This window comes from Taudactylus pleione, unplaced genomic scaffold (assembly GCF_031769625.1).
Source record: "Taudactylus pleione unplaced genomic scaffold, aTauple2 ptg000261l, whole genome shotgun sequence".
NCBI classification, from domain to species: Eukaryota; Metazoa; Chordata; class Amphibia; order Anura; family Myobatrachidae; genus Taudactylus; species Taudactylus pleione.
The window spans coordinates 1,272,877-1,292,388 of NW_028284663.1; positions in this window are offsets into that span (position 1 = coordinate 1,272,877).

The following is a 19,512-nucleotide window of genomic DNA, read 5'->3' on the forward strand; positions in this document are numbered from 1 at the left end:
ATAGCTAGAATCTGATTGCTATGGGCAACACCTACCCATTGATCTATTCTGATACCTGTGATTTATAAGTATGGTCCATACTTATATTATTGTGGGGAAACCAGTTTGTATAGAAAATTTCTAGCATAATTACAAGTTGGAATCCAGAAAGGGGATTCTGTATTTTTAGCTATAGAGGTAAATTGTGACTTTGTGAACTGAAGCACTTTAACTAAATTGTGCACACGGATTGTGAATGGTCAGTGTCGGCTTTACAGCTGTATGACTATTACAGACGTCATCCGCAGAGGGAGGGGTTAAACACTGCAAGTAGCATATTTTGTACCTTTACTAGAATAGAATTTTCTAGAAATACGCCACTTTAAATCGTACCCATCACTTTGCTAGAAATTAGCCCACTTAAATTGTACCCATCGGCCATGCACCGTGGACCCGGCCATTTTATGGGCTGAGCCAGTATTTCACCTGAATGCCGCCCTTTCAACTGTAACATCCCTAAGGCATCAATGTTACTTCCACTCCTAGTGAATTGTCAGGCCGAGGTTACGCAGGGCCTCGTGCCTCTGTGGTTACACTAATTCCCGAACCCCAGGTGAATGGCACTCTCACCAATATTTGCCCACCTGCAAAATGGCTGCCTTTGAGGCATTCGTGACAGAACATTGTATCGTAATCGTTTCAATTTCCCAGGATGACTTTGAAAAGTGAAAATTTATACCTGTCTGGCCACATAGCTAACCTGATCTCTGCAATTTCCCTTAATTCACAGCAAATTCTGCTGAGATATTCTAATATATGAAACCTGATACTGTCAGCACAAAATCTTAAAAATATATATACTGCTGTCTTCAAATTAACCAGGGCAATTCTATGATGCCCTGTGATTATATAAAAGCACTGGCGTGACAATAAGCACACAATGCCGCACATTATACACTGGTGGCAAGACTGTATTTCATTGTAGTGCTATAAAATAACCTGATAATGAGCAATATAATGTTATATTGTCATTCAATGCACTGTTACTCTTAGAAGCACACACATAGTTGGTAAAATTATAGGGATTATAGTTTTTTCCACCTTAATTTAATTAATTATCTTGTATGTATTCCCCAGCATCTACAGTGCCCCCCCTCATTCTTATATTTATTCATTTCAGCTAAGTCTTTATATAATCAGTTGTTCATTTTTCCATTGCTCAGTTTCATGACTCTGCTGTGGTCTCAGCACTGGCTACAAAAGTATCCACAGAGCAGCTCTGCCTGGTATCCCAAGACAGCAAAAATAAACGGCACTGCCTGATTATATAAAGACATTTCTGAAAAACACAGACGGGATGCAGAAAGCACCAGCGATGTATTGGTAAACATTGTAGGAGGGCCTGTGTAAGCCAATAATTACAAGTATTATGATATGCGTGGTTGTTGCGGTGGTCTTAGCACGCGATTGTCTTTATAAAGAAGGCTCCAGTTGGTTTTCTATATAAATGATGTAACACGGAGCTCATCCTGCAGTCTGAGAATCCATTAATACCTGAAGGCTGCTGTGTAATAAATCTCTGGACAGATAAGTTAGACATTTCAGTAACTATAAGGAGATTTACAGCTGAGTTATGGCTCTTTTGCTTGTGTACTTATCAGTGAATGAATGGCTATGAGGTATTAGGTCTATGGGCACAAGGGTTTTCATGGATAAAGTCATTTCAAGGCCATCTGCACCCTGCGGAAGATCATTGCAAATTATTTAAAACCTATTATTTTACATCATAACATTTGTATGTTCTCTTGCTTTGCTCTCAGTGACATAGCAATGTGCCTATTAAACGTGACCACACCAGCAATTATAGGCTCTACAGTTTAGCCGTGTCCTCTTGTGCCTTGCACAGCTTACAGTTTCTTCATGTAGATCTGAGGTAGGAAACCTCTGGCCTTACATCTGTCCTGGAACTAGGTGTCCCCTAGAATATTCCCTGGTAAGGCATTCTGGGACTTGTAGTCTCCCACAATAGCTTGCAAACCAGAAGGCTGCACCAAGTCTGCTATTGATGTTCAGCAGCTGCAATAAGCACTATACTTTTATTGGCTGTTTATTATAATCTATGCATATTTGTATGTGACATGAAGGGGGTTGGTGCATTAAAAAAATATATATAGTTTTTAGGGGGATTAGGATAAAGGGAAAACGTAATTGATAATTATTTGCCTTTTTTTTTTTTTTTCATTTGAGCATTTAAACTTCCTGAATCTGATTTTTTTTTTTTTTTTAATCTGGCGCAAATCTTCTGAAGCTTAAGAAGTTACAGTAGTTGTAAAAGGAAAAAAAGAAGCAATATTTGATAAGATGTGAAATGCTCTTTGTATGCGCACAAATTTATAGAGAGAGCAAACCAGAGATAACAAGCTCTCTCTGTCTCAATCTGTAATATTGCAATGGATTATTTAAATGGATGGTGTCTACGTTGAAAACGCCCCTCCCTCTCCTGTTACTACAATAAAACTTTTAAAAGAATGAAAAGTTGAAGCAATCAGATTCTGGCTGTCATTCACCTAGCACACTCTGAAAAATGATAGCTGGGATCTGATTGGCTGCTCTGGGGAACACCTCTCAATTTTCTCATTTTTCAACCTGTATGTCCTGGTATTTTCGGTGAACTTGTGAGAATATATTTGGATCTAGTTATCATTTTTCCCAAGAGTTGTGCCTCTGAGTATTATGCCTGTGGACTATCTTGTTGATTTTACTTATGCGTGGGTGAATACAATGTATAAAATGGATAGGGTTGTTTTTTTTGGGGGGGGGAGTTTGTTTTTTTAATAAAAGTGTATATATTTGATTATGTACTCTAACAAGGAATTGAAAATAAAGACATTTAAATTTGTTTGTATAAAAATATGCGAAAAAAATAAAGATGAGTTGTAACATGCTTTGTTGAAAATTTAGCATTTTAAAAGCAGCACTATATTTCTGTATGCATAAATAGTAAGGAGTACATAAAGAAAGCAAGTGTTCTATAAATGTGTACTGAATATATGTATATATATATATATACATATACATGGTACATAATTCATATGTAGACATCAAAGCCTGTGACAAGGTGTCTACTAGAGTGACCAACATGCCTTTATGACACTCTAGATAATAAAAGTAGTAAATTCATTGAGAGAAAAAAATAAAACACTTTCACCAGCAACATTGTAAAATACAATTAAAAAATGTTTTATAAAACTGATGCATTATCCTTAAAAACACCTTGAAAAAATAATTTGCTAAATGTATCATAGTCAAGTACAGTATATTAATTGTGTATCTATTGCTACAGTATATTTTATTTCTGCTCCTGGCTGTATATTTAACATCTCGGGTTGATGTAATTTTTGGTTGTTTTTTTTCCCCCTTATTAAAAAAAAAAAAAAGAAAAAAAACTGCATTTGTGAGAATAAAGCAGTTTTATTGCACTTAGCACAATCTCTTTTGACTAAAGTAAATCTTAGTTTTATAAACTAGAACGCACCATTTTTATAGGGGCGTCAGAAGTCGAGTTCTGCAAAGCATTGAGATTTAACCCTCCAGTTGCTCTTGGTTTCTGTACAAATTGTTCATAATTATACTAACGTGGTATTTTATTACCAGTAAGATCCTTTCATCTTAGTCCCTTTTATCTTAGCCAAAACCACTACAATAAAATTGTTTTTAAGTACTGTATATTTTAAACCAACTCTTGATATCAATCGCTTGCTCCCACTGTTTTGATATGATAAAGGAAAAACTCATTACCCAGATGAGTGAAAGGGTGGAACATAAATTAAATTAAATCTGAGTTTATGTGTGTGTGTAAATAATTATAAATTGTGATGAAACACTGCCTTTATATTATTTAGCAATATGTTGTAAATAGCATTATTATGCTCTTTTTGTAATGAAGATCATATAATTTTAAGATAGTATAATGAATGAAGTTTCGTTTTTCTTTTCTAGTTAGAGGCAATTTTTCAACTGTGGATTTTTTTTGTCAAATGTTCTGAAAACTTTGCATAATTTATTGGTTTAATTTATCCTAATTTATTTGATGAAGGTGTACATTTTTTTTTAATGCCAAGGATTTACTGTAATGATATTTGAATACACAATTAAAATAAAATGGCCATTCCATAAATGGAAGAAAAAATTGTTGCAGTAGACAATTGATTTCCAAATTTGATGCTTGGCAGCTACTAAATTTCTGAATAAAATTCAGGTGGTGGTGGGGGGGGGCAGGGTATTATATTTAGTGTGTTTTAAGCTTTTGTATACTCTCCAGACTTTTACCTTTTCGCTTTGTACCACTTAAAAAAATTCAGTAGTTCAATTGCCTTGTGTGCCTTCCATCTTCTCTAAACTGAATGTATGTGCAGTATATATGCAAGCTTGTGCAAAATAAAATATAAATTACAAGCTCATTGTAGTTCATTGTAGTTACTTATACAAATTTTTGTCCACCATAGATGGGGACGTACCGGGAAATGCAAGGGCTATATTTAAATGATGGCCGGCCTACTGTCTAGCACATGATTGCTATAGGTCACATTACTCTTTTCCAGGTAGAGACATTTTCTGAATATTCCCCAATTCTACCTGGAGAAGACCACCAAAAAGCTTCCATGGAAGAACTTCACTTCTTCACATTCTTTTTGCCAGACTCAGACCTGCCATTATAGTTACACATGGTTCCTACAGCACATCTGATTAAAGGGTCATCATGGGAAAACATGATTACACATAATTTACTAGATTGTAGTGTATTCAGTAATAATGGCTGTGATGGATTAAGACTGTCTTTAGGGGGCCGTTCCACCACCGGCAAATAATTATTTTCATGCCTTAAACACCCATTTCCACCAACTTTCATTACGACACTATCTGGTCACATAGGATCGTACGGGATCAACTATACTCTGATAAATCACATAATGCTCCCACATAGACGTATCCCACAGGCTAAATCAATGGTTTGACCCAGAAGTGGATTTGCTCAAGAATCATTGCAGCAAAAAAACAGTTCTGCATGTTGGGTCTTTTATGTTAAACTGACCTGAGATTGTAAAATAAGTCCGGCGTGGATTGGAAATAACATTGGAATCTAATCAGAAACTTCATCAAATGGTGAAGAGAATCTTTAAAAGAACTAATAGACCTCACAGATTGTAACTTACTCATTTGTGAAGACATTGGACATGAGCCCTAGTCCAAACACTTAATATGTACTTTTACTTTTTGCTATTTGTTAAATTATTAATTTAATTACAATAATTGACCTAAAATGTTGTTTAGAAATTGCGCCCACTGTAAAGAAATGAGTCACACACTGACATTCGTAGAAGATACTGTATTTTTATTTCTGTCACATAATTAATTGCCGATTCAGTTGGAGTTTTCCGAAATGTGAAAATGCAGTTTAATAAAGAAATTAGAAATATGGCGATCGGCAACACAATGCAGCTAATATTAGCATAACCTTCAATCCAGAATGCCCTCCGTCTGATGGGTAGAGCGCCATTTTCTAACCAGTAATACAATAGAGGGAGAGGATAGAGGTAGGACGCGTCACACAGAAATTATAGCATTCATTAACAAGAGGTCAAAAGACACATCAATCACTATACATGACATTTCATTGGAGCTTCCCATTTCTAATTCAAATCAAATGAATGGAAGAAATTAAATTGCAAGTGCAAAGTGCCAGATGAACCTCCGGATTTAGCACCTTAAATAGCTACAAGTTTGACGGCATGGCACTTCGCACTTGAAAAGGATCGAGGAGGATCCGAAACGCGTTGTGCTGATACTGCTAAGGGTCCCCCAGGAAGGACTCTTCCAAATGATAGACTCTTAGCTTGGTGGTGTGTAGTAAAACCGGCCTGTAATCTCAGGACCTGGGAACACTACTATGTTTGCTCACACTAGCAGCCTTGAATGGTATGATCCAGGGGGATTCAGTATATATTACTGCATTTTATCATCTTATTATTGCACTGTATGCATTGCATATGGTATTACACTGATGGTATAACATTTATGGAAGCTATATTTTAATTGATATTATGTACAAATAAATTCACCTTTTTAACCTTGAAGGTTTATCGTTTTATGGTATAAAGGTTTATGGGTCAGTGGGAGCTAATGGTGAAATCATAATTGGATCAAAGGTGAACTTCTTTCATAAAGGATCGCATTTATTTCTTTCATAACATCATCTGCATTGTAATCACCCACTAAGTAGGGATTGTCCGAAATTCCCCCCTTAAGGGGGTGAAAAGTGGTCAAATGTTTCTTGACCGAGGTGATTTAGTGACAAAGCAAAACATCCCAGGGGGATGTAGAGAATATGCCGGCGGACGGAATGCCATCCGTCAATATACCGATGCTGGAATCCCACCGCCTGGCAAAATGTAGACGCTGCTATCCCGAAAGGGATCAGGATACCGGTGTCGGCATCTTGACCACCAGAATCCCGAATGAAGGTAGGTATGGGGTAAATATGTGTGTTAGCCCTGGGAAGGGGGGATTAGGTTTAGTGCCCTCAGGGGGAACTCCCCAGGGAGGGTTAGGCTGTGGGGAGGGGCATTAGGGTTAGGCACCCCCCCGGGAGAGTTAGGTTTAGGGTGCTGGAAGGGGAGGTTAGGGTTAGGCACCACTAAGGGAGGGTTAGGAGAGCGTTAGGTTATTTACTGCCACTGTCGGGATTCAGCACCTACACGCTTACAGCTAGTCAGCCGCCGGTATTTCATACCCAAGCCGTCCCAAGTGCTGTGGGACTGTAAGCTCATTGCCTGGGTTGAGTGGTGACTTTAGAGGTGGGGCTGCAGCACAGTCCAATATTCAAATAGGGGAGCCACACCAACTGCCAGTGATGTTTGGGGTGGCAGTTGGTGTGGCTGCTCTATTTGAATATTGCACTGCGCTGCAGCCTCACCTCTGGTGTTTCCACTGCTAAGGACTTTGGCCCTGATTCAGAGCCGGACGCTCTGACCAGAGCGCTCGCTCTGAATCAGGGCCCACCTCCATAATTATGGAGCGTCCTCCTGGACGCTCGTATAGCTGTGGGTCACCACCCACAGCATATACGAGCGTGCAGGATGATGATCGCGACCATCGCCACTGCGAGCCGAAGCCTGCGGTTGAGTTTCTCAACCGCAAGGCCCGGAGTGATTTTGGCTCTATCAGAGCCAAAATCACTCCCACTGACATCACTAGTGATGTCAGTGGGGCCGGCTTCTGACGGTAGACGTTCCCTTGGGAACGCCCCCGTCTGGGAGGCACGCCCACCAAAGGGGGTGTGCTGTCAATCAACATCGACAGCACGCCCCCTTTGATCAGACACAACGAAAGTCCTTCGCTCGTCGCGTCTCGCGCATGCGCACGACGGAGCTCCCTCCGTCGTGCGCCTGCGCAGTGCAGACCATCGACCCACTTGCGAGCGGACAGCCGCTCACGAGTGGGTCTGAATCAGGCCCTTTATTCACTAAGTCCCGGAGAGAGATAAAGTGGACGAAGATAAAGTACCAACCAATCAGCTCCTGACTGTCACTTTACAGGCTGTGTTTGAAAAATGTCGAGCTGATTGGTTGGTACTTTATCTCTCCCCACTTTATCTCTCTCCAAGGCTTAGTGAAAAGACCCCTAGGTTTTTTTTCCATTTGGATACTTCACTTGCTTTGGATGAGAATCATCATCTGAGGGAGGGGGCAGAAGGGGAGAACAGGACAGGTGGAGGAGATGTAGGAGACAGAGAAGTTCTATGCCACTGAGGCAGGAGGCATCCTGGATAACACGCTTTTGTACAAATGTGTTCCTGGTTTTTTTGCTCTTAATGCCAATAAAAATAGTTTGCAAACGAAAACCTTTTACTAAATCTTGATACTAGTATGCTCCTTTACGCCAGAGGCATAAAATAAACTAAGTATATGAACTGTTAAGATGGTATGAAGGAAATTAAAATATCTAAGGTCAGCCCAGGTAAAATCGGGTACATCAGCTAAAACAACTACTGTATATTATCGCAATGTGATCTTAATTCTTTGCTGATAGTTTCTCAGTTTGATACTTCTTAATGAAAATATGGTGGGGAAACAATAAAGTTTATTTCTGGCGTTTTATGGTACGTTTTTATCAAGCAACTTTTTTTTTACAGCATATAATTCAATGTTCATGCAATTACATACCTACACCACTAGGGATGCCTCTTGGAACCCAACAGCTAGCGCTACTGTCACAAGTGTCCTTATTATAGTCGCCACTGAGTCACATGTGCAAGATACATCATGTCAGAAAGGGTTAGTTAGTGAGAGGGGGATAGGACTCCTGATACACCATAATGTAATCAGTGTACACTAGCTATTGTACCTAATGTAGATTTTGCAGGTTTCCATTAAACCTTCTATTGGATTAGCAGCGTTGTGTGTGCAAATCACATTTACTATATAATAATAAGGAAAGTCAATGTGTTCTAAGTCTGGCAGAATATTGTTAGATATTTATTTAAATATATATGTAAGCAGCAAAGTATGGTGGAAAGAAATGGCGGCCAACAATGCACAATAACAACTACCAGCATGCATTGTAGGCAGATACCGCCCACATCAGGGTGGTACAGCCAACTAACCAGTAAACGAAGGTGAGCTCACCCACACTTAAACTATTTCACCTGGATTTGTGGCCTGACCTCCATTCCCCCCTCTTAATAGACAAACCACCAAGCAAAGACCAAAACTCAAGGGGGGAGAGGGTGGGAAGACTGATAACAAAAAGGCTTTGTCCCCCAACCCCTTGATTTAAATAGACAAAAACAGACGTACCCCTAAAGACACCATAGGACAAAGAGGTCTTGTGATGAGCACAAAAGCCTGCCCCCATCCTATAGTTTTAAACAACCTCATTCTTATGTCAATCATTTGGATTCTCTTGTGACCTCATTCATTAGTTACTTCTAATAATTTCTTCCGATATCGATATAGATTCTGATATAGTTGGTTGGATCGATCAATGTAAGCAATACTTTTATTACTATAGTTCCTTTGGTGCAGTCCACCGTGGTATACTGCTGGTAAATTTTTAGTCCTGTACTCGGGGTGTCAAAGTATGTGTCTAGCGGGGCGGCGTACCATATCCCCCAGGTGCACAAACTTACCATCGGCGTCCTTTCTTGGTCATCTCCAGGTAAGCGATGTCCTCTACTCCGTCCTCGTCACGGTCTCCGATCCCCCAGTCTTCTGCTCCGCTAAGGCGACAGCGTGCGTGTGCTTGTAGCGCGCTCACTGGGATGCAGCGTCCTCACCGGTGCTCTGCGAGACTTCTGGGTAGCTGTGCTCTCGCAAGATCACGTAGTTCTCCGGGCTCAGCAGGTGTAATGTGGTGGCTCGACTCGGCGCCGCATGGAAGCTAGAGGAGTAAGACCCAGCAGTGTGTAGGTATAGAGATGTCTATACGTGGTAGTCTCCAACGCATATCGGCTATTCAGCTTCCTCAGGGATTAATGTGCGCCATCTTAAGTGCGGCTATTTATTGTAGTCTGTTGCGACCACCATCTTGGTTGAGGTCTCGTGAGGTCATTCTAGTGTGGCGGCCATCTTTGTAAGGGGCATGTGAAATCATCTGTAAGATGGTATCTTGGAAACTAACATTGGCAAAACACTACTTCAACAATACGTACACACAGAACCAACAGGAGCAGAATAAATATATGCATACAGACCTCAGACCCAAATCCATATTTTATCCCCAACATCTAAAGGGCCATCTCATTAACAGCTTCGAGTCCCTACTTACGAAAGATATCGACCATATACAATGTAACTGTAAAGGCAGATCAATGAACATCACAAAGGCAGAAATAGAATCACAGGAACTAAGTGAGAATAAAAACTTTATCATCAAACCTGCCGACAAAGGCAGGAGTATAGTTATAATGAACACTTCAGACTACAACCAAGAATCACTAAGAATCCTTAGTGACAACACCTACAAACTGCTAGATAGGGACGCCACGACACAATTCCAGAAAACCCTGAGGGACTTACTTAAATCAGGCCACGATACAGGAATTCTGACTAAGAAAGAACACGAATACCTTGATATAGCACACCAGTAATACCGTTTTATTTCCTGCCAAAAGTGCACAAAAATATGGATAACCCGCCAGGACGTCCCATTATATCTGGGATCGATTCAATTTCTGCAAATCTGTCCAGATATATTGATACCTACTTACAACCATATGTAAAGAAACAAAGATCATTCATAAGAGATACTGCAGACATATTGAAAACCCTGCAAGAGGTGGAGTGGTCTATGGCTGTGTACAAGTGATGTCACATCGCTATACACAGTCATAGATCACACACAAGGACTAGAAGCTACAAAACTCTACCTCACACAAGACTGCATCCTACAAATGGAACAAACCAAATTTATCACTGATGCAATTGATTACATACTCCACCACAACTTTTTTTGGTTTAGGGGGAAGTACTACTGCCAGAAAACCGGAACAGCCAGGGGAACTAGATTTTCACCGAATTATGCCAACCTCTTCATGAGTTTTTGGGAAGACAATCACATCTGGTCTGGTCCTATGGCGGCGCTATATAGATGATGTATTCTTCATCTGGGAGGGGGGCGAGGAATCACTAACAGATTTCCTGATACATATCAACAGCAACAACTACAACCTAATATTCACAACAAACTATAGCCACAATAGTGTCAATTTCCTAGACATAACAATATACACAGAAAACCATCAGCTTCACACAAAAACATACAATAAGCCAGTAGACGTGAATAGCTATATTCTATCTAGTAGTGGATACCACCACAATTGGCTTAAGAGTATCCCGATTAGCCAATTCACTAGAATAAGACGTAACTGTACCCAAATACAAGATTACAGAAGACAAGGCCAAAATTTTAAAGGACAATTTCTTGCCAAACAGTATGACGGACAAAACAGTGGAGGAAGCATACCAGAGAATGGAGAACACAGAGAGACAGACATTACTCTCATACAAAAATAAGAACACCAATGAGAATAACCCCTTTAAGACTGCCTTCATCACAAGGTTCAGCAAAGACACCAAACAACTCCAAAAAATCTTAAACAAACATTGGCACATTCTCAAAGAAGATGATATTCTGTCAGATCTTTTACCATCCAGAACACAAATAATATATAAAAAAGCCCCTGACCTAAAACAGCAACTCGTCAAAAATCACATCAAGACCAACCCCTCAAGACAAGCCACTCTAGGGAATACACACATTAAGAAAGGATATTATTTCTGCGGAGAATGCAGGAAACTGCAAAGAGGAACGCATGACCACAAAAAGAACTGAACGTTTTATGTCCAATACCACCAATATGACATATAAAATACAACAACCCATTAGTTGCAACAGTACAGGGGTGATATACACCCTTCCTCATTCAGAAGCCAGGAACATAACCCCACACTCCTTATCCCCCTGCTCTAGATCAATATCACCTCCACACTACATCAACCCTAATAATCTCATTCTCCTCTCGCCTCTTCACTCTGTCCCTCTCTCCTGTTCCCTCTGGAACGCCAGTTTTGTCTAATAAACTGGTCTCCGTTCATGAGCACTTCATCTGCAATGCCTTGATTCTCCTTGCCATCACCAAACCCTGGATTTACCCATCTGACACCACTGCTCCTGCAGCTATCTCCTTTGGGGGCCTCACATTCTCTCACACAGCCTGGCCTGGAGGTTTCCAGGGTGGTGATCTTGGGGTTCTGCTATCCTTGGGTCACTCCTACCAAGTCTTACCTTCTGAGCCCTCCATCTCATTATTTCCATTCGACACTCATGACATTTGCCTCTTCCAACTGCTTCGAGTAGCTGCCTTTTTTGTCTCCCTGGCCGTCGTTCAAAATTCCTCCATCACTTGGCTTCCTGGCTCGTAATCTTCAAATGGGCTCTCAAGACCCATTTCTTCCTTAATGCTTTCCAAAGCTCATCCTAACCCACTACTCTATGCTCCTTCCTCACTATCTAGCCCATCTGTGTCACCCTGTTTGTCTGACCCTCCCCTTAGTATGTAAGCCCTCTTCCCTCAGTGCTTTTTCTTGCCTTACTTTTACTTTCATTTACAATGGCACCTAAAACTTGGTTCTGAAACCCTGCTGCTTATTTAGGTGTTATGCAGCATTGTTTATAAATCATGTACTTGTCCTGCACTGTCTGTACTGTTAATAACTGTTGTTTTGTGTGCGCATTTGTTTCTGTATTTTGTAAGGTGCTGCGGAACCCTTGTGGCGCCATATAAATACAGGATAATAATAATACCTGATTCAATGCCCCTGCAATCTACAGTATGTTGGACGATCTCATGAGAGCGCAGCTACCCAGAAGTCTCGCAGAGTACCGGTGAGGACTCTGCTTCCCAGTCAGCGTGCTACAAGCACACGCACACTGTCGCCTTAGTGGAGCAGAGGATCGGAGACCATGACAAGGACGGAGAAGAGGACATCACTCACATGGAGGTCACCAAGAAAGGACGCTGAGGGTAAGTTTGTGCACCTGGGGGATACGGGACGCCGCCCCTCCAAACACATACTTTAACACAACGCGTACAGGACTATGCATTTACCAGCAATATACCACGGTGGACTGCTGGTGGATTGCACCAGAGGAACTATAGTAATAAGAGTATTGCTTACATTGATCGATCCAACCAACTATACCGGAATCAATACACGCACCCACCACTTGTTACTATTAATAATTAGACCAATACTAAGGAATCCACACTCAACCCCTTCCCACCTACCCCAAATCACCTATTGGATCATAGGGGCACTGTGACCCCAAGTTTTACAATTTAAATAAATAACCCAGTGACCTTTTCATACAATATCATGTTGTGCATTATATTACGTGTAGCGCCGACCTCCAAGACAAACTATATACTAACATAATATAAGAACTGAATGATTATATTAATATAAACAAGTATTTTATTATTCTTTTATCAAATAAATAATATAACAATGTATCTGCATCATGAACAGAATACCAATTAAACCCCTACTTATGTCATTCTCTAATACTAAATACCACTATACGGCATTCCAAAATAGGAATCATATCACCAACATGAATATACATTCTGATGCATAGTAATATGTAAATATACTAAAATACGCAAATTAATTTATTCATGACATCATCGCGGGTAACGGATCCCCGCTGAACAACCAAATTAACCGGCGACATCAGAATTTGAATCTCCACAATATGCGACAGGAGTCTATCAGAGACGGAGAGGGTTGGGGATAACAGATTGACAAATGAGCTTAGACTCATAGGGATAAATACCGGACATGACAAGCACTCTGGTTGCACTGCCTTGAAAAAGCAGCCCCAGGCGAAACGTGCGTCGGTGTTCCCTGTATGCTGCCGGTTACCGCACAATTGTATGCGGGCTATTAGTTCACTGCACCCACGTATGGGACAGAAATATAGATACCCATAAAAAGTGTTTAAGATCCTGACTGACTCTTTAACATTGGCAATTAGAGAAAATACTTTGTGCAATTGGCATATATTCACAATGCCTACGGAGAGTGACTGTGACTCACTGTTAATTAATAGATGAGATACCTTTTTTCACCCCTCAACCAAGGGTTAAGATATTATTATAACCATTTCTAGCAGCGCAACACGCATTTTTGGTTATTCAAGTACCACTGTATAAACAGAGAGTGACTGTGACTCACTGTGAATCATTTTGGATGCTTGTTACTATCTACCGATAAAGAAACAATTGTAGTCATTTCCTAATAGTGCTGTATATGTTTCTGGCTGATCTGGCATAACAGCACAATATATAATTACCAAGTTTATGTGCACATGATCATTATAGATGATGCACGGATTATACTGTAAACACCAATGAATGCACATTGTCTCCAATGAATTGGTACTGTGTAATGTGGATTAAATAATATTAATAGGTATTTTCCTAAGTATCCAGGAGCTGTATTACCGCTTCTTACCCTCTCCTGTACAATTGTGCTCTGCAATTCGGTATAAACCTCTATTCTTCCTAGCCTGCTGTTATTGAAGCCTTCCAGCTGGTTTTCTGCTGTTTGTGACTCTACGTGTGGATCCCAGTTCTCTGTGCCATATTATTCCATATATTTGGCTAATAGGCCTAAGATTGCAAGCCTCTGCGCTGCCAGGTTTGAAAAATTCTCCATAATCTTCCTGGACCCTGTCCTTGTTGTGATGTAGACCTTGGCTGTTTCTGACTGTGCAGTTCCCTCCTGTAGTGTCCACGCCCTCTCCAGTTACTCTGGAACAACTTCTTTAAGCTACTGTATCACTAACTCAGCGAAATGGCTGGCGGATCTCATGGCAAAGACTCATATTGATAATATATCCTTTATTCATCAAGACATGAAAAGGCTAAGGAACAGGATGGGAGAGACAGAGAATCATTTATCTACTATAGAGAATTGCACTTCTTTGGAATCTCAGATGGTCTCATGCCAGCAGAAGCTAAATGACATTGAGGTGCGCCTTTGTCACATTAATGTCTGCTCCAAGTGGATACCCAAGAAGGTTGAGGGTGACACTCCTGAGCAGTTGTTGGAATCCTGGCTGACATACAGTATGTGTTTGGAAAAGACTCCTTTACCTCAAAGTTTGCTTTTGATTGTGTACATCGCATTCCTATTCAGCCTCTTCTGTCTGGTGCTCGACCAAGGACATTCACAGCTTTACTACAAGGATCGTGATGCTATCCTCCGTTTTGACCCTGGGGTGTTCGTGCTCCTTATTGAACTATGTAAAACTCATTTGATTTTTTTTTTGTCCTAAACTATTGGAGATTTTTGAGGCCCTCAGACTTGGGCTCCCTCTCCCCAAGATGGCTGAGGCTCTCATTGTTGTCATTCCAAAACCAGACAAGGATCCTATATATCCTGACTCCTGCCACCCCATCTCATTATTTCCCACTGACATGGAATTTTTGGCAAATATGTTGGCTCTCCGGCTTAATAAGGTTATACTTGGTATCATTCACCATGATCAAACGGGCTTTATGCAAGGCAGATCCAGCACCATTAATCTTAGGTACTGTGGTTGTTTCCCTTGAGGTACCCAGGGCGTTTGACTCGGAGGAGTGAATGTTCCTCTGGGAAGTACTCTCTAGATGTGGGATAGACCCTCACTTTCTGGCCTGGATTAAACTAATATATTCCTGTCCTGCTGCACGGGTTAGTGAATGGTTTTCTTATGGAGTCCTTTATATTGGAAAGAAATGCACACTGTCCCTGTTGTTATTCGCCATTGCTATTGTTTCATTGGCCTGCGCAGTTAGAGCCTCCTCAGTAATTTCCGGGTGGATGATTTTGGCGAGTGAGGAAAAAATCGTCTTATACACTGATGATATGATTTTGTTTTTAACACAAATGGAAAGCTCTCTGCCTGCTCTGCTCAATCTGATTGATAGTTTTGGTTCCTACTCCGGTGTCTGAATTAACTGGAATAAATCTGTTGTTTTTCCTCTTCTCCTCACCGTTGCTAAGCCATCTATCTATAATTTTCCCCTTCGGTGGTGTACACAGTTTAAATATTTTAGCATTCAGTTTGCCTATAACGGACTGGGATTTTTGTGGACCTGGGGTGGAAACAGAAGTGGAAGCAGGAACAGATTTATTGGAAAATTGGTTGTTTTATATGGATATTAGTAGACATGAAAATATACAGATAGTAACTAGAGTCCAAATGTAAATAATTTTAGAACCGGGGTATGTGGATGATAGGTCACTGTAGTGGGAGAGGACAAAGTCAATGTCCAGAAAAGAGGCAGAGATGTTTGAAGTGAAATCCAGAAATGATGCAAATAGGGCTGAATGAGATATCCTGATATCCTGTAGAATGACTTGAATGAGATATCCTGATATGCTGTAGAATGACTGAATGAGGGGTTAACGACAGGTTCAGGACACAGAAATGGGTAACCTGTGGGAGACAGGGCAGTCACCACCGGACTGGAGGCTGTGGTACTGGTCAGAGCGGTGCTGGGAGATCTGTGGTAGCTCACTTAGCTGACAGGAGGCAGAGGTAGCACCGGAGCAGAAACAAGGCTTAGGAGCACAGGGAACTCTCTCACAGCAAGCTGTGGAACACATTGCACTGGCAACTACAGGGAGCTCCAAACCCCCTTAAGTACCCAGCAGCAGAGCGTGAGTGGCTGGGAGAGATCACCTAATGCATCAGGATAGGCTCACTAGGTCACATGCCCTGAGGCAAGATGGCTGCGCCCAGACACCCGCAGAATGGTGATGCTGATAACCTTACCCCTGCCAGCAGGACTCGCAGACATCAGACCTCCGCGCGTACCCAGCGCCAGTCTCCAAGTACCAGCTCCCCCGCCGGAAGGGGCACGCCACAGCATCCACAATGGTAAGCACCACAGGGTCCTGGGGACAGATACCCTATTCGTGACATTGCCCATTCATTCTCCGGCTGAGTTTATCCTGTGAATATTTGAGGACTAAGGGCCTGATTCAATACGGATCTCAACTGCAACACCGAACGCAGATTGGTCGATGGTGCGTATTGCGCATTCTTATGCAGTGCGCGTGTGCAGCGGCTGAATTGCGATCGCATTGCGTTAATGCAGAACACAGGGATCCATCGCATTTGGGGGTGGTGACAGGGGAGTGGTAGGAGAAACGTAGGCGTGCCTGTTCATTTGAACACCGTTGCATGGGCGTGCATAAATTTACCACTGCAAGGGCATATGTAGCTTGTGTACTCACTGCGTGTGACGAGGTTAGCAATTTCTGAGTAAGGTCAGGGCTGCTGTAAATGTGCGTGAGTGGACGATGTTACTCATGAGTGGACGATGTTACTCATGAGGGTGATGATGTTACTCGATGTTACCGATGTGTACGCAGGACTGAGAGGTATTACAGATGTGAGAAAGCAGTAGTGGGTGTCTATGCTGGCTGAGCTGTGGCTGATGTTACAGATGTATACACAGGACTGTGAGGTATTACAGATGTGAGATAGCAGTAGTGGGTGTCTATGCTGGCTGAGCTGTGGCTGATGTTACAGATGTATACACAGGAATGTGAGGTATTACAGATGTGAGATAGCAGTAGTGGGTGTCTCTATGCTGGCTGTGCTGTGGCTGATGTTACAGATATATACACAGGACTGTGAGGTATTACAGATGTGAGGTAGCAGTAGTGGGTGTCTATGCTGGCTGTGCTGTGGCTGATGTTACAGGTGCATACACAGGACTGTGAGGAATTACAGATGTGAGATAGCAGTAGTGGGCGTCTCTATGCTGGCTGTGCTGTGGCTGATGTTACAGATGTATACACGGGAATGTGAGGTATTACAGCTGTGATAAAGCAGTAGTGGGTGTCTCTATGCTGGCTGTGCTGTGGCTGATGTTACAGATGTATACACAGGAGTGTGAGGTATTACAGATGTGAGATAGCAGTAGTGGGGTCTCTATGCTGGCTGTGCTGTGGCTGATGTTACAGATGTATACACAGGACTGTGAGGTATTACAGATGTGAGATAGTAGTAGTGGGCGTCTCTATGCTGGCTGAGCTGTGGCTAATGTTACAGATGTATACACAGGACTGTGAGGTATTACAGATGTGAGATAGCAGTAGTGGGCGTCTCTATGCTGGATGTGCTGTGGCTGATGTTACAGATGTATACACAGGACTGTGAGGTATTACAGATGTGAGATAGCAGTAGTGGGTGTCTCTATGCTGGTTGAGCTGTGGCTAATGTTACAGATGTATACACAGGACTGTGAGGTATTACAGATGTGAGATAACAGTAGTGGGTGTCTCTATGCTGGCTGTGCTGTGGCTGATGTTACAGATGTATACACAGGACTGTGAGGTATTATAGATGTGAGATAGCAGTAGTGGGCGTCTCTATGCTGGCTGAGCTGTGGCTGATGTTACTGATGTATACGCAGGACTGTGAGGTATTACAGATGTGAGATAGCAGTAGTGGGTGTCTCTATGCTGGCTGAGCTGTGGCTGATGTTACAGATGTATACACAGGACTGTGAGGTATTACAGATGTGAGATAGCAGTAGTTGGCGTCTCTATGCTGGCTGTGCTGTGGCTGATGGTACAGATGTATACACAGGACTGTGAGGTATTACAGATGTGAGATAGCAGTAGTGGGTGTCACTATGCTGGCTGAGCTGTGGCTGATGTTACTGATCTATACACAGGACTGTGAGGTATTACAGATGTGAGATAGCAGTAGTGGGTGTCTCTATGCTGGCTGAGCTGTGGCTGATGTTACAGATGTATACACAGGACTGTGAGGTATTACAGATGTGAGATAGCAGTAGTTGGCGTCTCTATGCTGGCTGTGCTGTGGCTGATGGTACAGATGTATACACAGGACTGTGAGGTATTACAGATGTGAGATAGCAGTAGTGGGTGTCTCTATGCTGGCTGAGCTGTGGCTGATGTTACTGATGTATACACAGGACTGTGATGTATTACAGATGTGAGATAGCAGTAGTGGGTGTCTCTATGCTGGCTGTGCTGTGGCTGATGTTACAGATGTATACACAGGACTGTGAGGTATTACAGATGTGAGATAGCAGTAGTGGGTGTCTCTATGCTGGCTGAGCTGTGGCTGATGTTACAGATGTATACACAGGACTGTGAGGTATTACAGATGTGAGATAGCAGTAGTGGGCGTCTCTATGCTGGCTGAGCTGTGGCTGATGTTACAGATGTATACACAGGAGTGTGAGGTATTACAGATGTGAGATAGCAGTAGTGGGTGTCTCTATGCTGGCTGAGCTGTGGCTGATGTTACAGATGTATACAGAGGACTGTGAGGTATTACACATGTGAGATAGCAGTAGTGGGTGTCTCTATGCTGGCTGAGCTGTGGCTGATGTTACAAATGTATACACAGGACTGTGAGGTATTACAGATGTGAGATAGCAGTAGTGGGCGTCTCTATGCTGGCTGAGCTGTGGCTGATGTTACTGATGTATACACAGGACTGTGAGGTATTACAGATGTGAGATAGCAGTAGTGGGCGTCTCTATGCTGGCTGAGCTGTGGCTGATGTTACTGATGTATACACAGGACTGTGAGGTATTACAGATGTGAGATAGCAGTAGTGGGTGTCTCTATGCTGGCTGAGCTGTGGCTGATGTTACAGATGTATACACAGGACTGTGAGGTATTACAGATGTGAGATAGCAGTAGTGGGCGTCTCTATGCTGGCTGAGCTGTGGCTGATGTTACAGATGTATACACAGGACTGTGAGGTATTACAGATGTGAGATAGCAGTAGTTGGCGTCTCTATGCTGGCTGTGCTGTGGCTGATGGTACAGATGTATACACAGGACTGTGAGGTATTACAGATGTGAGATAGCAGTAGTGGGTGTCTCTATGCTGGCTGAGCTGTGGCTGATGTTACTGATCTATACACAG